General features: G+C 38.0%; 1 long non-coding RNA gene across 1 annotated transcript in view; it reads left to right on the top strand.

Annotated features, from left to right (window-relative positions):
* Window positions 1-20,980, top strand: part of LOC120715027 — a 28,861-nt gene extending 7,881 nt beyond the window's left edge. Inside the window, exon 3 of the long non-coding RNA XR_005691537.1 lies at window positions 20,413-20,980. This is a non-coding gene — a long non-coding RNA (uncharacterized LOC120715027). The remainder of the gene's footprint in view (window positions 1-20,412) is intronic.
* Window positions 20,981-25,373: the final 4,393 nt, after the last annotated feature.

Genomic DNA, 25,373 nt, shown 5'->3' with positions numbered 1-25,373 from the left:
GCTGCTTTACAAACAATACCAAGAAACACTAATAGAAATAACTTTTTGGGAAAGTTCTCCAGGGGCCAAAATATTTAGAAATATGTAATATTGGAAGGGAAAAAGAGATAACGAACTTAGAAACATTCATCAACAAGATGGAACAGTAAAGTGTGCTAAGACTGGTAATTCAATTGAAACAAATATAAAGATCTTTTAAAACACAAGCGATTGAAACAAGTCCTCTACACAGAATCTGTAACCTAGCTCAGTGCAGAGGCTCTTATTCCTTTATTTTATTGATTAAAAAAAATCCCAGAGGCACTAAAACGTACAGTCAATGATTAATGTCCCTCTCAGAAAAAGAAATTATATGGAATAAATTAAACTACTGCAGCAGCAAATTGAAAAATAAGAATGTAAATGAGCTTTGAATACTTAATATCATAGAGAAAAATAGGCAATGAGGCCCAAAAATGATGAGGGATTAGCACAGAAACATGACATTAGCTCTAATGGCAACGAGTAGATTTTCTCTACTGTCAAAATTTAACTGTCGCAACTGATTTTCTGCCAGGTAAATGAAAAATGGGAGACAGTGTGTCACAATCAAAAGCTGTAACCTTGTTCACTAGGTGAAAAATTTGGACTCAGAGCTGCATATCACTACTTCGAGTCTGAAACAAGATAATAGAAAAATAATATGATTTGAAATACAATTATAGGGACTAAGTGGCACTTACCCATTCTACAGTATTGCTGTGTAGTGTACTGTGTGTTTTACAGCTGTAGCATTTGCAGGAATACCAGGAAAAAACTAACTAATAAATAAGAACAGATCGCATTTAGAAACTAAGTGATATTAACCTCTTGCAGCTTTATCCTTTCTTTTTCTTTCAATGCTATATTCATATTGGCACAGGAAGAAACAACCACTGCTTCAATCCTGCATTTCACATTACTCGTTTAGTTATCCTGCAGAAGAGAGGAAAGGTGTGAACTGCATCAAGCCAGGGTCTCTCAGTTGGAACCTTTAATTATAACTTCACAGTATCAGTTACAGCAACTTGCGCAGATGCTAAAACCGTCAGAGGCTTGGCTACTCTACCTCACTTAATCTGAGCGAGACGCAACGAGACAGTGCTGTACCATCAGCCAGTTCAATCAGAAGCTAGGAGTGCATCAGGGACCAATCATAGCACAAAGCATTTTAAGTCACGTGACCTATAGCTACTTAGCATCCTCCACGAGCACCCATTTTCTTTTTTTGCACTGGCAATATTGTTATTTGCCTCTTTCACCCTGCCTCTTGCAGCCTCTCTCTTTCCGGAGAATATAGTGAGGTCTGTGCGTGCAGAGCTAAAGATGCTATAAAAATTGCTGAGGTATAAAATCGAAAGTGCTCAAGCTGTCTGCGACTGGAATTGCTGGCTGGCTAAGGCCTGTTGGAGGTGGTAAAGGATTCCCAGCCAAGACCTGCTAATGTTGTAAATCAGAGAAAGTTTGGGCTTGTTTGTTTACATATTTCAGGCTTTACAGTGGGCCCACTACAGTACACAAGGAGCTATGCTTGGCCCAGGCTATTGTATGGGTCATAAAACTAAAGAACATAATGGCAGTTTAAACCACCCACTCCTGCACTTGTTCACTTGTAATAGGGTTTTGTTCAGATTGGGAAAAACTTGTGTTACAAGAATAAACAACAAAAAATAGCAACAAGGGATTCTATTAGCTGCCTGGGTAGGATTTTTTCTTCCACAAATGCTCAGATTGATTAGTTACAAACTGGAATAAAACAACACAACTACTCCAAAAATACATAAATGAACTAAACAGCTGATATTTTGTTAACAAGTCATCTTTGTTTTTTTAGTGCTGGTAATAATTAATCATTATTTAAGTAATAACGATAAAACCCTTCTTTTTTCTAATTTGGGCTACACAAAAATGCATAATTTGTCAAAACTTTTCAAGCACTTTCTTTAGACAGTTTCTTAGAAGTCAGGAAAAATCTCTCAAAAACCATACAGAGCAGGGGAAAGTATTATAAATGTGTGTGTGAAAGGGGGTGTAATCCCTAGTTGGTTCACTGATATATATACGGCTGTACCATGGTATACAGTATGTTTTAAAAACATCCACTCAGGTGTTACCATGTCTTTCCAGGTGCACTGTGAGCCAAAGCACTTATCCTTAAGAGAGATCAAGCTTGCACGCTATCTTATCAGTGCTTACAGTGGTACAAGTACAGTAGAACTACACTCAGCTGCTCATGCAGACCCTGCTTACAGAAGATCAAACGCAGGTCAGAGACTCCCAGCATACTCCTGCTTATAATCCACACTGGTGTGTCGTCTTATGTATGTGTATAATTGTATGTGTTTGTGTGATAGGGAAAGAGAAAGCGCGAGAAAAGGGGAAAAAAGGTAGTAAGAGAGCTCGAGCACTTTTTTTCGTGTGTGTCAACAGCAGCGGTCTGGTCGTTTTGTGACAGTCATAGGCAGAGCACAGGAAATGTACCACGATGTGGCCAGTCACAGTTGAATTTCTTCAGTGATAAGGACAGATTTTTTTCCTCCTCAGAGGCCTGACAGTTCATCCTTACAGTACCATAATGCATTTTTCTGAGGTTTGATCAGTAAAGCAAAATACACCAGAAAATGTTACACATATTCTAAAGTTACTAAAGTCAGGAGTGGCTTCTTTTTTTTGTTACAAATTTAAATTTTGATTTTGATTTTATCTGGTCTAATTTAAAAGAGTGTCAAGCCTGACCTCACTCAAAGTCATACACACTCAGACACACACAAAAGTGTGTGTGTGTGTGTGTGGGGGGGGGGGGGGGGGGGATGAAGGATGGAGGAAGGTGACAGGTAAACAAATTCAATGTCATATTCTCCTGCTGTCTTCACTGTGCCACTTGGCATTTTAATGGAAGGGAATCTGATGTAACATATAGTGGTAACTACAACAGCAGCCTCGTACCAGAGGGGAAAACTTAACTCCTCAGACCTATGCATTAAACATATTGTAGAATAGAGTGTAACATTTATCACTGTCATTCCTAGAGAGTTTGTGTAAATTTAAATGCGCTCAAGCGTGCTGATTCCCCCCCCCCTCCACAATGTATGCGTACAATGCCACCCCAAAGCCCATTTTCCTGAAATCCCTCTCATTGTTCTGCACGACCATACCACCAAACAGCTATTCATCTTTGGGGAATATGCTGTACAGAAATGTCTTTGTATGTGGGCTTGTTTTTTCTGTTTCTCCGTTCCATGTTTAATAATGCAGAATCTGTCCACCTAGATTTCATGGTTTAATATAACAAAAAAAAAACTTAAATAAGAAACAAAATAAAATATATCGAACAAGATCATACTTTTATTTCTCAGCAAAGCAAATTTGAGAGGTGATTTCAGCAAGATAAGTATAAATGACTTCCTGAAAATGAGTTTCTGTTATAAGAAATATTTTATAGAGGTTATGCATTTAGCCATTTTATAAAAATATATGTTATATTGATTTAGTATATTACTGGATTTCAGTTTTTAAAAAATGCCTGTAGACAATTAAATAAGGCTGAGGTTTATTCATGACAAGTACTTTTCCAGGATTGTGAGCTGGAGTAAAATGGAACAATAATGCTTTTAAGTGTGGAATATATCGGGACAGCAGTGCATGGAAACACCAGATGACACATGAAACATTAAAATAAATTACCTAACCTTTACAATTTGCAGTGCCAATAACAGGAAAAATGACAGATCATGGGTTATTATTCACTGAGAGATCTTATACATAGTAATGATGTCATCAATAATGGCCACGATGTCATGGCTCTTGCAGCTTTTAAAAAACATTTAAGGGAATTACTTTATTTAAAATCATCGGCCCAAGCCCAGGCCTCAACCAGTCAGCTGGAAAAAGGACAGAGTCTTTAAAGGTTGCAAGAGAGACAGAAAGAGAGCCACAAAGAGGGAATAAAGAGTGCTGAGAGAGGACAAAAGAAAGAAAAATGTGTCACGTTAACTTTCTGGTACCAAAAGGAAGGCATGAGTCAATTCCCCACATCATACATCTAGAGCGTTACCTTAACACGTAAGGTTGTGAGAGATCAGCAAACTACAAGTATATTTCATCAGACTAACAGAATTAAAAGAGTTTACAGTCATTTGTGGCCTTTCAGTTTTGGCTAAATGGAATACAGAGCCTGTTAATGTCTATATATGTCTACATTATTATGCTTGTTATGGTTTACTCTCCTTTTCTGAACACAACACATGCAGTTATTCATGTGCTGCATAGCTGACTGCATGTATATATACTTAACAAAGGATTGTTGGAATAGATGTGTGAGGTTGCAGTCATGTTTCTAAATTAACTTGGAGGGAATCAGATTTCTACCTTATTTACAAAATCCCAAAATAAAAGCATAAATAAGCTGAAAAACGTGCCTAAAATGTTTGCATTTTACTAAATCTTAAATCAAGGTCTACTCATTACCTTTTTTCAAACTTTAAACCACATCCTCACAGTTAATAGTTTGCTTTCACAGAAATTAGATAGCAACGTACATTTATCTCTCTTGTCCTGTTTTTTAAAATTGACTTTTTCTTTTAATACATAATTTAAAAAGCTAAAGTTGCTTCTCTACTTTCCAATGACGCCCTACTGATTGATGCCTTCTGTTCACACTGATCACACATTATAGAACACATTACAGCATATTGTGCATTTCAGGAAGGGTCATTTTCAGAAAGCCGTTTACTCTGCCTCTGCAGAAAATCTTTAAATAAATTTAATTGTCTGCATCCACCATCAGAAATGGCTTTATGCATTTTGCTTCATAATTAAGAGCTTTCACATCCATAAACTTAAATCACTGTGCACAGCTGTTGAGGTGTAATTAAAGCATTAAATATGTGAACGATCGACTCCCACTAAACAAGATGACACCCCCGACACAGAACTTAGAGGTGAACCATAAGCTAGCTGGGCTTTTTCTAAAACTAAGACCCAAGCTCCCGGAGTGTTTATCCTGTTTTCCAATTCTCAGATGTCATTCCCATAAATCTTAGTGGTTCGCCTCAGCATTAGTAGCTGAACTGATGCTAACACCATTAGCTGATGATTTAATGACACTGTAGATGAGGACAGTCATCCTCTGTCTATCATTCTTTTTTTCCACCCTTGCCTCCTGGCTGAAGATACAGTGAATCTGTGTGTTTTTGAGGATGTGGGTGGTGGCAGTCGTATGTCATCTACCTCCATAACGCCAAGGTCACTCCGTTGCATTTCTTAATGTGATCAAGGAAAGTGTCACTTTTGCAGTTCTGTGGCAGTAAATAAGATCTGGCTCTAATTTGAATGTAGTGTACCAGAGGCCCTTTATGGGTTGTTAATTTAGTGTTTAAATACATTTAACAGTTGAGAGAAAGTACTGATTAGACTGGCTCTCCAAAGTGAAGGCTATTTTTCTCTCTGACTTGCTGTAGATTATTATTGTTATGATGTGACAGATGAATGCCAAGACTATTTTGAATTAAGAGGAACTCCAAAGGCAAAGAGAACATTGAAACCTGCCCTTTTATTAGGTAATTTTCATTAATTCACCTTTAAATTCCTTATTTATTTTCATTTTAACTAAAAGGTACAAGCTTTTTGCATATACTATTGCTAGGTGTCTCGGTGACCTATACCTGTCATAATGTCAATTGATTATAATAGCTCCGGTTATTGTATTAATGTATGTATTAATTTATGCACAATGTCTTTTTTTTACTATGTAACTGCCCATATCAAATACAGTATGATAAACTTTAGTAACGTTCAAGCACTCGAAACAATTAATAAATCTATCAAATTTAGGAAAAGTGCTAGTTGTGCTTAAACACTCAAAAAGTTAATGACTTTTAAATTTAATCATTTTTTTCTAAGCTTAAAAGCCCAGTGATTGATGTTATAGTATTAAACCTTTTGGTATCAGTTATGTGGCCCTGGGTCAATTGAACCAAAATAATTTAAAGCAAATCTACAGTGTTGGATTTGGTAAAACCACAGAATATATTGGATACACCCCTGATATCTCATAGGGTTGCTACGATACTAGAATTTTAAACTGGACACCGATACCCAGAAAAATAGTCAACAGTAAAACATTAGGAGGCTTTTTAAAAAAAATGAAAAACATCAATTGTTTCATGAACTGCAAAAAATAGAGTGACATACAGTTACTGTAAGATAAATATATTATAAGATGCTCTTAGGTTCTTAGGCAGTGCAAAAACACAAAAAATACAAGAAGAATTTAAATCATTTAGAAAGAAAGAAACGAGCTTTATTGGTCACATACACAATCATACAGAGTACAATATGCAGTGAAATGTGTTGTGTCCGAGCTGCGTTCAGGCTGCAGACGTAGCCGTGCCATTCCAGGGCTTGATGTTTGGCATGGGGGGGCCTAGCCAGGACCCTTACTGGCTACTGGGAGAGAATCGAACTTGTGATTTCCACTCCAAAGGTGTGTGGTCTTCCCACTACACTATCCAGCTGCTGTCCAGCTGTCAGCTCCATTTGAAGTAGTGCCATGTCTCTGTTGACTTGGTACCATCTTTTCATTGCTAATCAAACAGAGTTGCTAAAATAGGTAGCCACTGTTTATGTCTAGTTGCTAGCAGACTTTTCTCTGCTTCAGTATGGGACTTTAGCAAAAACATGACAAGTTTTTGACACAAATAATTTTGTTATACTGTTAAAATTACACCCTCTATTAATGTTACAGAAGGGAATGAGTGCTAATGTTAGCTGTTTAGCTCTCACATGACATTGTTTCATTATTTACCATAGCTATTAGCCTCTGACTTAATAATATAAGCCAGCTATTGGGCAATTACTAATAGTTAAATGGCTAATGTTAATGGCCAGGTTTACATTTTTGATAACTGCATAATATCTAAATATTGCCAAAACGGGAGCTTTACTGGCCTTTAGAAAGTCCTCCTAAAGTGTTGTTTAGGGTTGTGAACATCAACGACTTTGGCTGCAATTGAGGGGAGGGACTGTGTCGCAGATGGCACTGTTGGTACTGATTCTGTTGTTTATCTGACTATTAGTTTTTCAGACAGTCCTAAAGTCTTCTAATTTTATATTAGTAATGATAATGCAATAATGAATTGGTAGATATTTCTCGACAGACTCATCAACAGACTAACATGGCAAAATATACATTTTATATACAGTATATATATGTCTATAGAGAGATAGATAATTGACAAGCTATAAGCCGAAAGAACAGTCAGCACTGTTTGTTGCTCCCTAAGAACCAACCAGCAGCAGCATGATGAAGTCCTTGAGATTCCATTGTCTTTTATTATTTTTCTGTAGCGCTCCACTTTCAACTACTCCCTCCACCAGCTGACAACATACATTGGCCATGAAAGCCAATAAGGCCCGACCAGCCACCTCCACAACACAGATTTCTCCTGACACCTAATGCCAGTTATGAAATTGGGGGATAAGTTAATGTGTCACAGTACCATTGATTTTTCATTTACTACTTGCTGCCCTCAGTCCCAGAGCCAACCTGGGCCTTTCCTCCCAGCTTCAGAATGAATTACTGTGGCCCCCATCAAAACAGAGGATCGTGGGGTGACACAAGAGCCAGAGTGGGTGTTCATGAAAGGTGCCATACCTGATTACAGATGACTTCATACCATTGTCATGTGGCATACCAGGACTTCAGATATCATCATCAGTTTACCCTGTATCAGCATAGACCAACAAAATGGTCTGCAAAATATATGAATATAGTATGTGATACAATATATAATGCACATTTTAAACTTTTAAAATGTAAACTTCGATGCAAGTTATTTTCCCTGTCTGATCTATAAAGTGTGAGAAATTTGAATACTGTCTATGATATATAGAACAATAAAGGGGGCTGCTACAGTAGGGATAAAATGAGAGGTAGAAAAAATCTGTGGCTGCTCCCTATGAAAGGAAAAATACGCTCACGTAACAACAACATGGTGCTCAATGAGCTATGTCCTCAGTTCCATATGAGATTGGTTAATACAAAAGCTTGGTGGTGAAAAACATTGTCCTGCTCCCAGTGACAAAGACAAAGTGCCTGTGTTTGGCGTATGCGAGTCAAAGGGACAGGTGACGACAAGGAGGGAGACCAGGGAGGGAATTTGAATTTCACATCTAGGAGGAGGCAGCATGTCATTAAAAACCCTAATTTCAGTGTCAGGTAGACTTACAGGTGATCCATCATCTTGTCAGTATAATTTTATTTTATTTCAAAGGAGTTCAAAGCAGGCTTTCCAGACTTTTTAGTTCAGTTTCAATTAGATTTAAACCCAATTAACAGAAAAGTCCCATGTGTGCATTCAACAGATACCTGTTTACTCAAGCAGATCCGGGGGAAAACAACCTATAGTACAACTGAGTGCCAAACATTCAGCATAAACAAGAACGTAAAAATAAATATATAAATTATCCACCAGCACAATGAAACTATAATATAATTAATAGATTATTACTACCTTCAAGTTAGATATGACAGTTTTGCACAGGAAGCTACTGCACTACTCTTCATGTACTACCAGCAAACTGCATATCAGCACCCATGAATGCCATTTATTGGTACATTTCTAAATGTTAACGCCTGTCAACTCCAATCTCTCCGAAGGAGGCACTCGGGGAAATAAAATACATCGGAGGGGACCTGAGAGTAGGACACACATTAACCCAGATAAGCTGTGACAAAACACCATTACCCTCTCCTGTTCACACAGCAACATACAGGACAGCTAGTAGTCCCCTGTCCCTGAGAGGAATCCATCTAAATGAGAGACAACACACACAATCATGCACACACGTGCAAAAGATCCATCCTGTGTATATATATATGGAACTTTCCTGTTTCTATAAAGAATAAATCACTAAAAAACATATACAATAGTATCTGTAACTACTCAATATCTTTTCAGTTGGGATTTTGTTTCTTTTTGTATTGTTTTTAATTTGAGATTTTCACTCATATGTAAGCCTCATGCTGGTGGAAGTACAGTAGTATTCAGATTTTGCACCAAAACTAAAAGGAGAAAAGTGCCATTAAAAAGTACTGAAGATATATAAAAAAGTACTTGCAATAGAGAAATTGTGTTGTTGCGTATTTATATGCACTTTTATAATTTTCTACTTTAGATTTTGAACTTTCAGAAGAGGTTTTGGGTAATTTACTTGAGATACACTACCATAACAACAAGACATTACAGATATAGTTTTAAATTCCAAAGTTTCTCTAAACAGATTTATGAGAATGAAAATGTTCTTAAAGTAAACACTCTTATGCAGAATTATTGTATTTAAGAACTTTAATGTTGTAGCTTGTCAGGGTGAAGCTAATTTACGTGTTGTGTGAATGTGAAAGAGATGTGATAAAATGGAAGGTGTTAAAATTGTATAAAAGTACAGGTATGGACTAATATCACCAGCTGGGCTTGATTTGTACCAATGCTTTATGTTTTCTAACTTTTTTTGCCTTTAAATCTTATAAATTATTCAGAATAAATTCTATATGCTAAAGGCTACAAAATTTCAAAAGTAATGTAGAGGATTAAAACGCTACATTAATAGAGTGGAAGAGACAAGTTCTTAGTTGCAATACTTTTAAATTTAGGTATGTAAGTAGTAATATTATGTTATTTTATCTGGAATGTGCAAAAAGAGCTTATTCACTCTGTAGTTTCTTTGTTAAAAAGAAGAAGCACAGTTTAATATACAGTCCCAGATCCCCCGAGTGCTGAATGGTGACAGACCTCAGATGGATGTGACACCAGCAGTCCAACCACACTGTGCTCCTGCTAGTGTCGTAACACTGGATATATAACCACTCCCGTCCGTACATCAGGCTGGCTAAATGGACAAAAATGCCAGGGCAGCAAAAAAATGGCGAACAAACGCGAGGCTTCATTAGCAGAACCTTCCCGGCATGCTTTGCGATGACAAATGATTGACTTGGAACAATATCTAAGGCGATCAGGATAAAGTACCAGCCATTTCAAGGCTCAGCAAAATTCAAATTCTAATTAGACCTTGCACCACATTCCAAATAAAAATGGGTCCCTAGGTGGTTTACCCAATCAGGTGTCTCTCCCAGACCACTGAAACAAAACGAATAAAGAAAATGATTAAAGCGATAACAAAGGCATAAAATTCAAATTATGGCAGCATCACATCTGGGATCTGTATGTCACTGCACTACCATTTCTGCTCTCTACTTCTTTTTCTCGGACTCTCTTTAACCTGTTCACACACACACATACACAGTGCATTCCTTTCTTTCTGCATGAGGGCAACCAAAGAACAGAAAAAAGACAGAGGGTGTGAAAAAGCAGGGAAATTAAAAGGTAGAGAGCGAGATCGCAAATAGGCTCTCAGCTTTAAGGTTATTAATGACTCCTCAAAAATGTGCGACTTTTCCAATCTCTCTGAGAAGCGCTTGAAGGAGCCTGCAGATGAAGCTGACCTTCACAATGTTCTTTGGTCTTTAGTTAAGAAATTCACTCACCATTATGGCATCATTAGGGAAACAAGGATAAAATTACTCCATGGTTAATGACCTATAGGATCCCCACCAAAATTTGTTTCAGATCTAATAAAACTGAGCTTAACACACTTGAATGAATTATGAGGAGTGCTACGCGGGGGTATTAAAATGTGGGGAAATAGATTTTCTGAAGCTAGGAGGACTGGACTTTTCAAATCAGATAGTAGAATGGAATTTTCTGGGCAATAAATTCTACCATGTCTCAATTTCATTTTTTTTACCTCACAGAATTTTTCAGGCTGTGATGGAATCTGTGAGTGGGATGGCCTCTAAAAATTCATTGCCAATTGCCGTCTCCTCCTCTATCCCCTTAAGGTAGATAGATTGATGGATGAATGGCTAAATGGGCAAATAAGTGGAGAAAAGTATAACCGAATGAAAACTCAATGTATGATGGAAATAAATGATTAGATACACATATAGATACTTAAAAAATCCCAGAAGGTGCAAAAAAGAAGATGCGATAAGCTAAAGAAAAATCTCTCTAAAAGGGTATCAAAATCTGCATCGGTGCTTATTATTTTATGTGTTTACATTTTCTCTAGCTTGCCGCTATATTTAGTACATGCCAGGCTAGTCATTAACATAACGCAGGGGCAGTTGAGAGGACACATGGAAACTCATTAAAGAAGACAACATAAAGCTTCAGGCGACTTTGCCTGTGCAACACGCAGCACATACATGCTTTAAAGAGCACACGCTACTACACCCACGAAACTTTGCATGTAATATGGTGAATACTTTTTTTTTTTTAATAAAAAGGCCATTTTAAAATCAGAATTGGTTTAGCATGGTTTGGTTGCAGCCCCGGAGAAGGGGTTTGTGAGCTAATGGCATTTGCTCTCTTTAAACTTTAATCTTTCCTATTAATTCCCTGCAACTGGAGAATGTGCGAGAGTTAATGTTCCATGAACGTGTTTCTCACTCTGCAATCTCTTCAAGCTAATTACCTTCAGGTGCTAAATGGGGGGAAATTGCAATCCATTTGGAAGGGAGAAATTTCACCTCCCCTTTGCCTATGTAACACTGTGGGTGCAGTTAAAAAGAAAGAAAATCAAACATAAGAAGCCAGGTCTAGAGCACATTTAATCAAAAAATGGACACTCAGGCAGAGCCCTGATAGGCTCTGCCATTCCAAGGTAGCTTTGGGAGAGTAAATTGCTTCCTGTAGCTTCCCGCCTCACTGCTTATTTTGCAGGTCACCTAGAGGTCAGCAGGTGCAGCAGTGGACAAAACACTGAACAGATGTTTGATTGACAAAGATCACACAGATTGGCAATCAAAGTTTTCAGATGAGAAAGGAGAGGCTCACTGAACGGCCATTTCATGAAGGAGATACACAAGAAGTCAAAATCCAAATTAAAAGCAGAGTCACAGATGCATGCGCAAAACAGTAAATCTCACAGAGCGACATGGTATTTGTCAACGACAGAATCAAATACATACTAATGGCTCCGGAGTCAATCACTAATCAGTAACGCAGGATGAACAGGCTCGTTGCAGACAAATAGCTTTGATAAGTTTTATCTTTTCAGGTCTAGCTTGGAGAGAAGTGAAGAGGAAGTGGAGAGAGATATGGTCAGGCTGAGTGAACAGTGGGGGCTCTTCAGTCTACCCAGAGGTGTCTAGAGCGTGGAGGGTCTCTTTGTCCCCCGTTTGATCTTTGTCTTCTGATGACACAGCAGGAAACTGAAGAAGAAAGGAGGTTCGGACTACTGTCTAATAAACACACAGACAGAATACCCTTATTTTCTGCCACATATCCGGTCTATATAAGTGGATACATGGGTGATTCAACCATAGACCTGTATTAGCCAAGCTGTCCTGAACACAGTGTTCTCAAGAGAGCAAACTCTTTGCGCAATATCAACTTTAAAAATGTAACTTTATCATTACCGCTTTGTTTTTGCATTCAGTAAAAAGTTACAAATGAAAACTGTCCGTGCCAACATTTATTGTTTTTCTGACTCATCGCGACAGTCTTTTCATAGCAAGGCACACTAAATGGTATTTTTCAGTCATTAGATACAGTGGCTGTGTTTAATTCATCACTGAAAATATTTTATGAGCATATTTAAGAGATACAATGATTTGTATCAAAAAATGTCATATCTAATTTATGTTACTGACTCCAATAGTTAAAGGGAGGTGATGCCCTGATGTATAACAAAAACAGAAACACGTATATATATTTTTTACGCTGCCATATCTCTTGTGTGTAATAATAAATGAATTAGTTGTGGGGAGTACTACAAATATTCCGTGTCTTAGACAAACAGTCATACTGACGGCCCTGAGCTCCCACTGTGTTGAGGAATCTCCCACTAACAGCACTCCCTCCCATTTATCTCAGTGGCTGAGAGAAGGAAAAAAAGAGCGTGGGCTGGGAGCTGAGGAAACATCAAAAGAAGAGCATCCCCGATAACTGTAGCTCTGTTTTTCTAGCACCTAATGAAAAACACTTCCATGCTGGTAACTAAAACCCAAGAAGCTAGATAGCTTATTCGTTTGCACTCTGTGTGGCCTTTGTTTGATGATTTCATGCAGATTGCTTGAAGGCAAAAGTAAACCCTGAATGGCTGCAGATGTTTTCTTGCGTTTTTATTATATTTTTTTTTTCTGAATCTCCGTTAGTGTTCATTTTATCTATCTAAAATGCCAAAGCTATTTGGTAAAATCATTAGAGGTGTTATGGTCGCAGAATGGCTCAGTCGAGCAGCATCCTTGTGTAGTGCTGAAAGGTTATTTTCTTCATGAACACTTGAGGGTCCACTGATCCCTTGTAAGTGTCTGTTGGAAAATGCATTGACATTTTACATGAATGGAAAAACCCTCCTCAATAGACTCTCTTTCATTGCTCTTCAGGTTTCAGGTCATTATACCCGCAATAGGGGACCACTCAACCTAGTTTGGTATTACCTCAGAGAAAACCCTTATGCTACTTCACTTACTCTATTCACAAATTTAGTTTGGAAGTGAGAGATGTAAACCTTTGACCCGAACATGTAAAGGTGTTTGTTTAGTGTAAGCATCAGTGAATATTTCGCAAGATGATAAAAGATGGGCATCACCTACTGTAAAACAAAAAAGAAAAAAACTTTCTATCATATTTGTCAGTGGCTTTAGGCAACTATATATGTGCAAATACTGGGAAAGAATTCATGTGCGTTTATACCTGGATATGTGTTAAGAAGAGTGGGGAAAACAGCAAAATTCATAAAAGACGCACTTTTTTAAATAAGGGTCGAAAACAACAAAAATATTTTTTAAAAAGTTTATGTATAAAATATTAAAAATTATAAATGTAAAAATATATTTGATTATAGGTAGATTAAAGTAGATTAAAATTTTTACTGGAGGCCGAGTGCCGAGTAATAATGTAAATGTAAAAGTGCATATTATGTGGACTGGCCCCTTGGACAAGGCTTTATGTTAATATATTAGTAATAGTGGTAATGAGTTTTTTAAATCTTATATGTATTCAGCATCATAATGCACTGATTTGACAAATTTATCATAAAAAATAAAAATTATAAACAGCTACACAAGACTTTTTTTAAATGTAGTTACTGTGTTATAGTACATTTTATAGGTGTCAATGTCCTCATTCTTTATAGCTGAATTTGGCAGGTGTGTAAAAAAGAAAAGTTACGGCAAAGTTTAATCAAGCAGGGTTTAGATATAGTCACAGGCACCAATCTGAATAGACAAGTCCATTCAATGCAAATGCTGCACCTGCCATGAGTTGGTAAAGCTTTTGCGATTTCAGTGAAAACAGGGTTCTCATCATTTGGAAAGGTAGACTTGCCATTTCACGCACCAGTATCCCAGAAATCCGTAAATACCTGGAGACATTCCTCGACAGGATTAAAATTTTACGATCGCCAGGAAAATGACTTCAGAGCCAAAAAGTCATCCTTTCCCTATCTGCTTTTCTTACTTTGTCCTCCAAATTTTGATTTTAACTGCCTATATGCTATTTCTAGCACATAATGTTTTATCAGTATATACCATACTCAGGAGTGTGAGCATCCTTTCTCCTTTACTGTACTCCTTAAAGTAAAAATGTCACATAACTTCTGCAAATCAGTAAATAAATACCAGCTCAATTAAGCAAACTATACTTCAGGTGCCCACCAGCAGTGAAGAGAGCTACAATACTGAGATGGTCAGAAAGTGTATGGATAGCAGTTGGCCAAGCTTCCCAGTCCAGTCAGGCTGAGTCGGCTCACACTGATAACGTAGGTAATGGTGTTTCTGGAAGAGTGAGGCCAGATGAAACACACCACACGGACAGATACCACAGGCATACTGGCCCCTTCTGTTGTAAAATTTCATTTTTTCCGGCAGGAAGCCATGAATGCTGAGGCTGAATCCAAATCCGGTTTTCCGCACGTTATCAGCGTGTGGCCCACCAAGTGGTGAGATGGCGGGGGAAGTGAAGGACTGAGGGGGGAGGGGGGGGGGGGGGGGGGTGATCCGCTCAGCCGAGACCCTCCACTTTAATCCAATTTACAGCCTCCCCCAGCAAAAGATAATTACAACCCTTAAACCAGCTAGGAGAGGGGTAGAAGAAAAGGCCTCACTCACCAAAACTGTGCCTCTGGCCCCTGAAGTCTCCACCTAGAGACAGAGAAGAGGGGGGCACTGTTAGCAGGACTCAAGCAAAGGCATTGTGACAAACTAAGAGTGTGTGTAGCTAATGAGGCAAAGTGATTTTTTTTTGCAGCAAATGGATGCCTGCTGGGCAGCAGTAGAATGTACCCCAGGACTTCTTTGCTAGCTGATGTTCACCATAGACATAGGGGAGGTATATTTTAGGTTGTTATTTCAGTAAGTGGGCGTGTATCAGTGTATTTCAATAATGCATATTAGTAAATCTCTCTGAAGTCTGTGGTTATCTAAGTCATGCTTGTCTATTTACATGTTATTTTTATGTTTACTTTGCCAAAAGATTCAGTTATTCTTCTTTATTTTGCCGTTGCTTTCAGTGAACATCATTACTTTGGAATGAAATAGTTTTTTAAATGCTTTCAAATTCAAGCATTAATTTCCTGCTTTTTTCTGGACTTTGTATTTGCCACTGGTCTTTGAAGTGAGAATGAAGGAATGGGGTTAATTTTTGCAAAAGAATGCGAAGAAAAAATAATGGAGGGGCACACAGGGGAGCGGAAACGCTGGCCAGTCCTAATTAACAGAAGGAGAGACACTCCCAAAGTCTCCCATTCACAGACTCACAATGGACTTCTCCACCAAGCAGAACCTGGAATGGAATATGGGAGGAGTGAATGGAAACAGGGCAGAAAAAAAAGAGAAAGAGACTAAAGCACTCGTCTCTCTTATTGTATTTCTATTTTATAGCATTAGCCCCAGGCCTAAGGTCCTATAGTCCAAGTTCTATTCACTGAAACTGTGTCCAGAGATTCCCACTGGTCAGTTTTGTAAATATGGGTCCTGGCAGTCCAGTGTAGGCCTCTTTCAAATACTGCTCCATCCCCTCCTCACCCTTTCTCACACTCTCTCTGTCAGGTGCATTAACCGCGGTTAGAGTTAAGAGCAACGTAGCCTATGCAGAGGACAGGCTTATTTTACCACAAGTCAAGAGGGGAGGGGAGGAAAATAGGAGAAGTGTGGACCCACCTGCCACTGATTATCCTCCGAGTTAGAGGGTTTAGTCTTGACCTCTGAACTTCAGAGCTGCCCCACACCACTAATCTGTTAATTAACCGAGAAATACCCTGGAAAAACTTTGAACAGCCATTGTGCATATGCGTGTGTGTATTTAAGTGTGTAAAAAAGGAAGAGAGAGCAACAGAGAAGGAGAGAGAGCCGAGCACAGTGTGGCATGTGCTAACTGTGGGCGTAGCTGGCAAATTCTCTCACTGCTGTTTTACTGGATAAGTAGGACACATCAGTCTTTTTTCTTTCTTTCTTTCTTTCTTTCTTTTTGTTGTCTGTATCTGTGTGTGTTGCCAGGTTATGGACACCTCCATCCCTTCAGCTTGATAGCACTTCATTTGATTGTACGCAATACCTCAAGAAGTATGTACAGGGCATTTATAGACTGCATTTTTTTCTGTGACTTACTTTTTGATATATATTACTTATACAACTATACAACTATTATCTTTACATTTTGTAATACATTTGTTACTATGTTTTTATGCATATATACCAAGCTTGAATTTATGTGGGTTGGGATCACATGAAGGTCTTAATAATAAATCTGAGCAGCTACAAGACAAAAAAAAAAAAAAAAAATCACCATGTGATATTTTCTAATGTTTGATATATTATTGTGATAATCTCTTTGGATGCTTAAATTATTCAAACTACACAACACAAGATTAAGTGTTCATTAAGCAATTGAGCATAAACTGACAGGTAGTGTACTGACTTGCATAAAACAGTGATAAACCCAGAAAAGTGAAAAGGTTAGTTTATCCTTCATCCCCCCCAAATAGGATATAGATATATATGTGTGTGTGTGTGTGTGTGTGTGTGTGTGTGTGTGTGTGTGTGTGTGTGTGTGTGTGTGTAAGGATGAAGGGTATGTTACAAGTTATGTTTATGTCTGACATATTTTCCAACACTGCAACAGCATATTTCTTATGAGTCCCAGTGGGTCTGTCATTCGACTGTGCATGACACAATAAAAAACATCACTAACTAGCTATAAAGTGCAGCAGGACATAAATAAAACAGCATCTATTAATTCATTTGCATATGTGAACCAAAATCTGAACCTTCCAGCTGTGTTCCTTTTCACCTGTCCTCATAAAAAAGCCAATATTTTTATCTGAATTTTACACAATAATGCATTTTATTTATATATATAGATATCTATATCATGTGATAAACATAGTAGTCCTGCTGTAAACAGTCAAAGGTGGCTTTGCTGGTGTGGATGCTTATAAGTAGGGCAACAAAGTCAATTAGTTCTGTGTTTATTAGTATGTGACAGGTGCTGGGTCATGCAGATTAACTCACAACCCTTGGAGGGATGGGACAACAATAATGGTGAAACATGCCCGTCCGACCAGAAAGTAAAGGTAGCAAAAGGAACATAGCAAAGCCTGCTCAATTAATTATGGGGATTAATGAAGTTCTGCTTGATTAAATGTCAATGGCATAAAAAACGCCTATTTTGTCTACCCAATGTGACATAATGGACACTCTTACATAAATAATGGAATCCTTCATGGTTATGGAAACTAACCCATTATATGTTATAAACCACTCCTCCTCCTGAACACTCAATCGATTAATTAAAGCTATTGCCCTTGATTATCCAATCACAGGATTCATAAAGGTTTGACCTCTAACCTTCAACCTTCCCTGACTGGAAGACTATTGATTGAGGTGAATGGTTTATTTTCAGCTACTGGAACTAGAATGACTTTAAAAAGAATAGCTGGCAGAGTTTCTTTTCATTGACTTCCGAGAACTGTTGTGGCTATTGTTTTTGTACTAAGGTTGAATGAATGGCCGAAACATCAACTGTACCCATTTAGACAACTATTACATTAAATTATTGTCAAAACGAAGTGAGGGATCAATAACAGACACTCTTTTCCAAAAGTCACTGATGCAAAAAGTACCAATCCTGTGTTTCCAACAAAATAATACCTGGTGTTTTAATTTAATAAATAAGTTTGGTTTATTTTACTCTGTGTTTTGCATTGCTTTTATAGTATGTCCACTGTATTGCTTTGTGCCAGTTTAGTAGCTAATAACACATCTGATGTTTGTAACTGCAATTACAATTTTATACACATAAAAAAAAATCTGTTCTTCACATCATCCTGACATGAGGCTGCTCGCGACTCAGTGAGGCATAATAAGCTTGGTCAAGATATGGTCAGCCGGAGATTGTCAGTTTCATGGAAACACTGAGGTTGAATCAATAACCTGATCTGGGTTTGTTCACACATCCTTTAAATCAAAATGTGATACACAAGCATTAAACGAGCTCAGCAGGAGTGTATAATTAAAATAAACCTCATATGTGATGAACTTCCATTTATATTAGTCACATGCATGTTTCTCTGAACTAAGTGTAATTATTCATTATCACCATGAGATCCAACTGTAAACAGCACGAACATGTTAATATTTAAACAACCAAAGTCATGACACAAACTCAAAACGTAACTAGATTTGGCCGTCCAAATATCAACTTTTGGGTAGATGGTATACTAAAGGTCACATGTATCTGCTTTTTTTTAAATTTTATTTTAGATCATATCCACCAGGGTGACTAAAATATTAGTTCTACTGCACCAACCCCAAATGGTTTAGAACAGCAAGGATTTGTGTGAACAAAAATCCCCCTGGCAGAATTCGAAACACCACTGATGTGTCAACATATCAAATAACCATTGTGAAATGCCATGGCTGTATTCATTCCTTGTTTTGGTGCTTGTTGAACACGGTGGCGTGGGATTGCTCTCCCTCACCCTGTGGTCTGTCCTCTAGGGCGCAAGGAATATAAGTCACTCACTGCACATCAGGCTTTTCCCCCAGGGGCCCTAGCACTGGCAGAGGCAGGTTAACAAACTGTAAAAGCTTCAACTGAGCAGCACACAAACTGTTTTCTCTCCACAAAGGGATTGGCTCCAACAAATGTCATAAGCCCATAATGAGATAGCTGATCTCGGTAGTAAAGAAGAAAAGAAAAGAAAAATGTTTCCCCTCTCCAGTCAGTGGCTATTAGAGTCAGTGAGAGTAAAAAGGGGAAGCTTCCCCATTTTCTTGGAAGCCCTTGGAGGTTGGCCAACATGACAATGCTGGTCAATTAATTGGTGAAAAAGTGAAAATCCAATTAATGTGTATCAAGCTGGCAGTTTTGCATGATGATGGCTCATTAGGAGTCCAAGCTGAGGGTGGAGGAGCAGAGGGGTGGAGGGGCTTAAACCCCACTCATTAAAGCTCTGTCTTTCTCAGTGGGGTTTTAGGGACTGACTTATTTATGCAACAGGTTCTAAACACAACCCCAATGTAACGCTCATTTACTAGATTTGAAAGTGCTGAATTCCTAAATGGCATGGGTGGGGATTCTTTGCTTGTTGACATAGCTTCTGTACTTACACGGCCTATATTCATACAGGTGGCAACCCACAATAAACAATTTAAATGCACACACAACGTAATGGTTTAAACAACAACAAGAACAAAAATTGCAAATATTGCATAACTTTTTCAATTTATCCCCTTTTCCAAGCAGTAGTTATACAGAAACCAGTATATATAGCAAATGTACTAAACACACTTATCTACACTCTCATTATAATTTGGTGTTTTTTCTGAACATGTTTTTTAGTCTTTGTTTGTTTAGCAATATCTATCCTAAATTTAGAAGCCGTTTACACTGTGGCCTGAAGCCGTTCTTTTATTTTCTATGTCAGCCCAGCTTTCAGCTCTCTCTAAAATCTGTCCTGTGTTAACAAGAATAGTAAATTAAATATGTAACATCAGTAACATCCACTACAGTTCAATTCTATAACAGTTACGCACAAGGGGTGGTGCTGAAATACTCTAAAGTAGGTTTTGGCCTCATCAGTGCATCATAAAATAAGATGATGATGCTCTCACTGCTATTTCTGAACTTCACTATATACTGACAAAATAAAGAATGTGCTCCCATACCGCTGCAGCCAAGCCGCGTTTGTGTAGCCTCGGCCTCTATGTGTAAGATTAATACTCTTGCCACACTCTCATAGAATAATGTCACTTTAATCTTGTTTGGGGCGAAATTCGAAGTGGAGTGTGTCTACTTGTTTCCTGAGATTACTTCATCTTTCTTTCGGCAGCAGTGTGTGACTCTGCCGCCTGCTGTCCCCTGGCGTTGGATGTCCCATTACCCTTCACACGCTGCAACTTTCTGCTGTTTGCACAACACTGGCCACAGGACCCAACAGGAGGCCAGTATACTATTGATGTTTTTAGTTTTTCTTTACTAGTGCCAAGCTCTTTTTTTAGTTGGGCTGCTATAGAGGACGATCGCCAGTAGCTGAGACGCTGTGAAAATTTCAGCTGCTTTAAAGTGTTTCACATGTCAAATAATGTTATGTACCGGCTGTTTCTTCTAAAAATTGCATTCTCATCCAAATAAACTGCACTTCTAATAATAGTTAATGTCAATTTTCTAATCAAGCTTCTAACTTGCAGTAGATTGGGAAAGAGTGTAATTTAATCCTAAATCCTCTTTTTCTAAACCTAACCAAACAACAAATAAAAAAAATGTTCTTTCACTTTTCCAGGTCAAGGTTGGGAGAGGGATTGGAGCCTATCCCAACGGTCAAAGGGCAAAAGGCAAAATACAAAATGGCCCTTAGATGCAGGCCAGTGAATCGAAGGGCCAAAACCAAAAAGTATGTGGAAAAATTCAGGAAAGTCCAAGTCTTCCCTGCTCTTTTTCTTTCCTTCTTTCTTTCTCCCTTTTCTTTTCCCCAGTCAAGTCTGTCCCGTGTTCAGCAAATGAAAATAAATAAACAATAAAAGGAAAGGTGAATCAAATAGACCAATACGGCAAGGCTGGGATGGTCCATTTAGTAAAGTAAATCCGTTGGGCATCTTTCTTTGCCTTTAGACAACAATTCTGATGGCAAAAGAACCAAACGGGACAGGCAAAAAAAAAAAAAAAAAAGGAAAGTCCAAGTCTAGTCTTCTGAGTTAAAGTGTTGTAGCGTTTACCTTTCCTGCCACAGCAACCACCTTAAGTGAAGCTTGTCTGTTTTTAATCAGAACGTCTTTGTGTGTTGAAAAAAATAAGTAAGCTACCCTGGAACCTTAGCGGAGAATGGAATTTAGTTGGGATGTATTTTCATGGGGACAGGGCTGCATATGCTGCTCTTGTTGTCTGTAACAGGAAACATGTTTACCAGGCACAATAGTGAAGCTGTTAAGCGGTGATTAAACTCTGTTGCAGACACGGACAGCTAGAGACACCACGGCCAAGTAGTCATTCCTGTTATACGTCTTTGAAGCACACCTGAAGGGCTCATGTGTAGCTGGTGCATTGTAATATAGAGCCTCTGTGGATGAGTCTGCACAGTCCCACACACACACAACAAAGGGCAGGCATGCAAATGTCTGCTCACTGCCTTGCGCCCGCCGTCTGATGATGAACTTTACGTCACTTAGACTCGAGTGGACCCAGCTGATCACAGAACTACAACACTGGCGTTACTGTTTTCATTTTGTGAGTGTATATGTTTGTTATCATGGCAGAAAGTGAGAGACATCCACCATAGAGGGAGGTTTGGCAGGTGTATATTTTTGGATTATAGCAGCATAGGTTATAGAAACATTGCGGACTACAGACTGTACACAGACTTTACAAGTAACTGCATCAGTACAAAATCACACAAATGACACTTTTTTATTTTTGAAGTAAATACAGGTGTATGGTTGCAGCTGATGTGATGGCGTTGCAAGATGGTCGTGACTCTACTTGCTTTCTGTTTCATACACTAGTAACATTAAACTGAAATTGTGCTAAATATAAAGAAAAGTATTGTGTAACTTTCAAACTGTACAGTTTAAATAACATTTGCTAAACTTATTTTTCCAGTGACTGAAGAACAAACATCTTTGAAACTTATACCTTTAACTTTTTAAGGCAACCCAGGAAAACAGTGAAAAAGCCAGTGTACAGGTATACGGAGCCACAAGGTTTCTTTTTCTGATTCTGAGCCCATTTGCCATTCAGTAACATGTATTTGTGTACTCTTCATTAGTAACTTACAGTAAATATGTTCATTCCTTCCTATTATGTTGACCCCGCATTCTGAATGAATGAGCTACACTGAGTCAGCTATAAATCTCTAATGAGACTCAATGTAAACAAGACAATACAAACCACATAAATTCTTTACGCTACAATCAAGCATTTCCACCTTTTACAAACAGACACAAAACAACCTCTGGTCCAATGGTTACAATTAAGATGTTTATTGAATGTTTATGGTCTCCCATGTAATTACCGTGTTTTCAACCTGCTCTTTAAAAACTGTAAATAATTAATTTGTCTTGACTAATACACAGTAGGTCCAAATGTATTTAGATAATTAAATGTTTAATATTCTTGTTAGTGAATATGAGTTACGATTTATGCCAGCAAATGGACAATGCTGGTATCGCCACAGCTTCTTTATGTCTGAGGCAAAGAAACACACTTTGTATGGTAAGCATTGTGCTGTTTGGAGAAGCAGTGTGTTTTTCCCCTCACTTCCTAATAATCTATTCTGTTCAGCCAGCTGCATACATTGACAAATGTTTCCAGCATTAGGTATTTACCCGGTGAAAGGTAATAGATGCAAGGGTTTAAAAATGCCTGATGCAAGAAACAGCAGGCACAATGGCAAAAAATATCACAACAGGAAGCATTTGTCTTTTCTTTGCAACAGTCTATTTGCAAAAGACGACTTTAAAAAAAATTATATTACAAAAGCAAAGGAAGAAGAACATCATATAAAATACTTGCACAAAGCTTTGTTTTGCTTTTTCCCCCTTCTAATTTCAATTGATTTTAATTTTTTCACATTTTATCACATGGTAACTGTAAAAGTGTGCACTGTTTTATTTAAATTCAGTATCTGACAACTATTGTGTCCTATAAGGGAAAAAGACTCTACATAGAGAAATGCTCAGTGTTTTTTTTTATCACAAGCTGCTCTGTGGTTCTCTTTGACAAACAAGCTAATACACTGCCACTCGCCACTGCCACTCGCAAAGTGAAACACACCATCTCGATAGTTAAGTTTTTCCTAATCTGTTGATTGTGATTTAGTTGGTTTGTTGTAATTTTTTTTTCTTTTACATCTCTTTCTTTCTGGTTTATATTTGTGCACCTTGTTCCTGGGAGTTAATGAAAGCTGTGACGGTGCATTAATGAGGCTGCTTATTTCAACTGTATTCCACTTCCTCCATTTACCTCCTTCACCTCATTCTCCCAGTCCACATTTCCTTTGCAGCTCATGCATACTCTGTGTCATGCTGTTGCCACTCCTTTACATTTTTATTTCATATCTTCCTGAATAATCTCCACATTTACTGCCTCTGACTCGTGTTGCATTCTATAACATGAAACAATCTCACTAATAGTGTTAGCAACATAAATAAATATGATGCTGAATAATGTAATGAAAATAGCTGTCAGTGTTTAAGATGCTCACAATGAGATTTCTGATCATCTATGTGTCTTCTGGCTTACCGTTTATATAATGTGCACTATGTGCTATATTAATATATCATTGACTATTACAAAGGGAGGATTGCCATTGTTCCATCTTTCTCAGTGTACTGTACACACACACTAGTGGAGAAACAAAAGGTGTGTATCATGCATTTATATTAACATTATATTTAGAGTGTTTGATTAGATGTTATCTAAATGCTGCCTTAAAACACTTGAAACAAGTACATTTAATAATGTCACGTGCTACTATCTATCAATGTCATATGTTTTAAAGATTATAATAACCAAGAAGTTAAAAGTAAAAAACATTCAAAATAAATGTCTCAACAATAAGAGATTTCTTCAAATGCACAAACTCTGCTAACAAGGATAAACACAGTTACTGAATTAAGAATGAAAGAATCTGTTGGTGTCGTGTGCTCGTACTCTCAGCCTGCTGGGATTAATGAATAACCTCAGTAAGAAACGCCTCTGTTCTTAGGCAAGGCAAAATGACCACAGGCAGCCAAAGAATTTGGCGGTCAGTAACTGTAGCTGTTTCCCATACATATATTATTATAGCAATAGCAGCAGTGGTGATTGAATTTCTGACCTTTTGTTGAAATGGAAAGGGGGAGAGAGGGAGCGCATTTCAATTTTTGTTGTGTCATTCATGTCTTAAAATAACTACAGGGATGAAAGATCGTGGCTTGATTCAATTACAGTGCTTTGTAAAGGCTAAAGATTACTGTATTCTACATGGAACCTCACTTGTATCTGAGATAAATATAGATGCCGATTTCACACACATGCAGTGGAGTAAAATAGGTTAAGTGAACACTCTTGCTCTTTGGAGCTACTTTGAAGTCTAGAAGTTTTAAATTACAGTATATACTCCCACTCCACAGCTAGGGGAAAAAATGAAACAACACAGTTTTTTCACCCATAAATAAATCCAACACATGGCTCAGCCACTGACATTAAAGCGTGATGATAGAATGGACCATAAGTCCGAACATTTTGACGACAACAAACCTGACACTCTTAACACTCACCATACAATCCACCCAACACTGGAGAAAACAGAAGCCCCAAACCAGAAAAGTTTGGCATTAGAACCTGGCTGGACAACTTTGCCAATCAATAGCAAAGTTCACATTAAAAACTGCTGACAGCTGGGGGAGAGAGTTCCCACTTTCATCTAGCGCTGGCCCTCCAGCTAACCTCACCGTCACCCTCTCCCTTTGCAGACCTCTTTATTAATCTTTGTCGCATCCCACAGCCTGACCCAAAATACTGCCACATTCTGTTTATCAACAAAGCTTTGTAAATATATATATATATATATATAGACTATATATAGTCTAAAAAACAAAATACTTCACAAAGATGCTTAATTTGATAGCCTTGAACCAAGGACCCTCCAGTTGTACAGAAGAGAGCCCACCCAGCAGCTGTGTCACCATATCAACCCGTTTACTGAAAGGACAATGAGCCCTCTGAATGAAGCTTGTGTGTGTATGACAGAAAAAAGAAGATTTGTTTTCCATTTAAACTTACCTTACTTGTTCTTCCTGTAAACCTCAGTTTAGT

The sequence above is a fragment of the Simochromis diagramma genome, unplaced genomic scaffold (assembly GCF_900408965.1).
Source record: "Simochromis diagramma unplaced genomic scaffold, fSimDia1.1 OVJJ01000421.1, whole genome shotgun sequence".
Taxonomy (NCBI): Eukaryota; Metazoa; Chordata; class Actinopteri; order Cichliformes; family Cichlidae; genus Simochromis; species Simochromis diagramma.
Note: the sequence above shows the minus strand (reverse complement) of the source record. Positions and strands in the feature narration are given on the sequence as shown.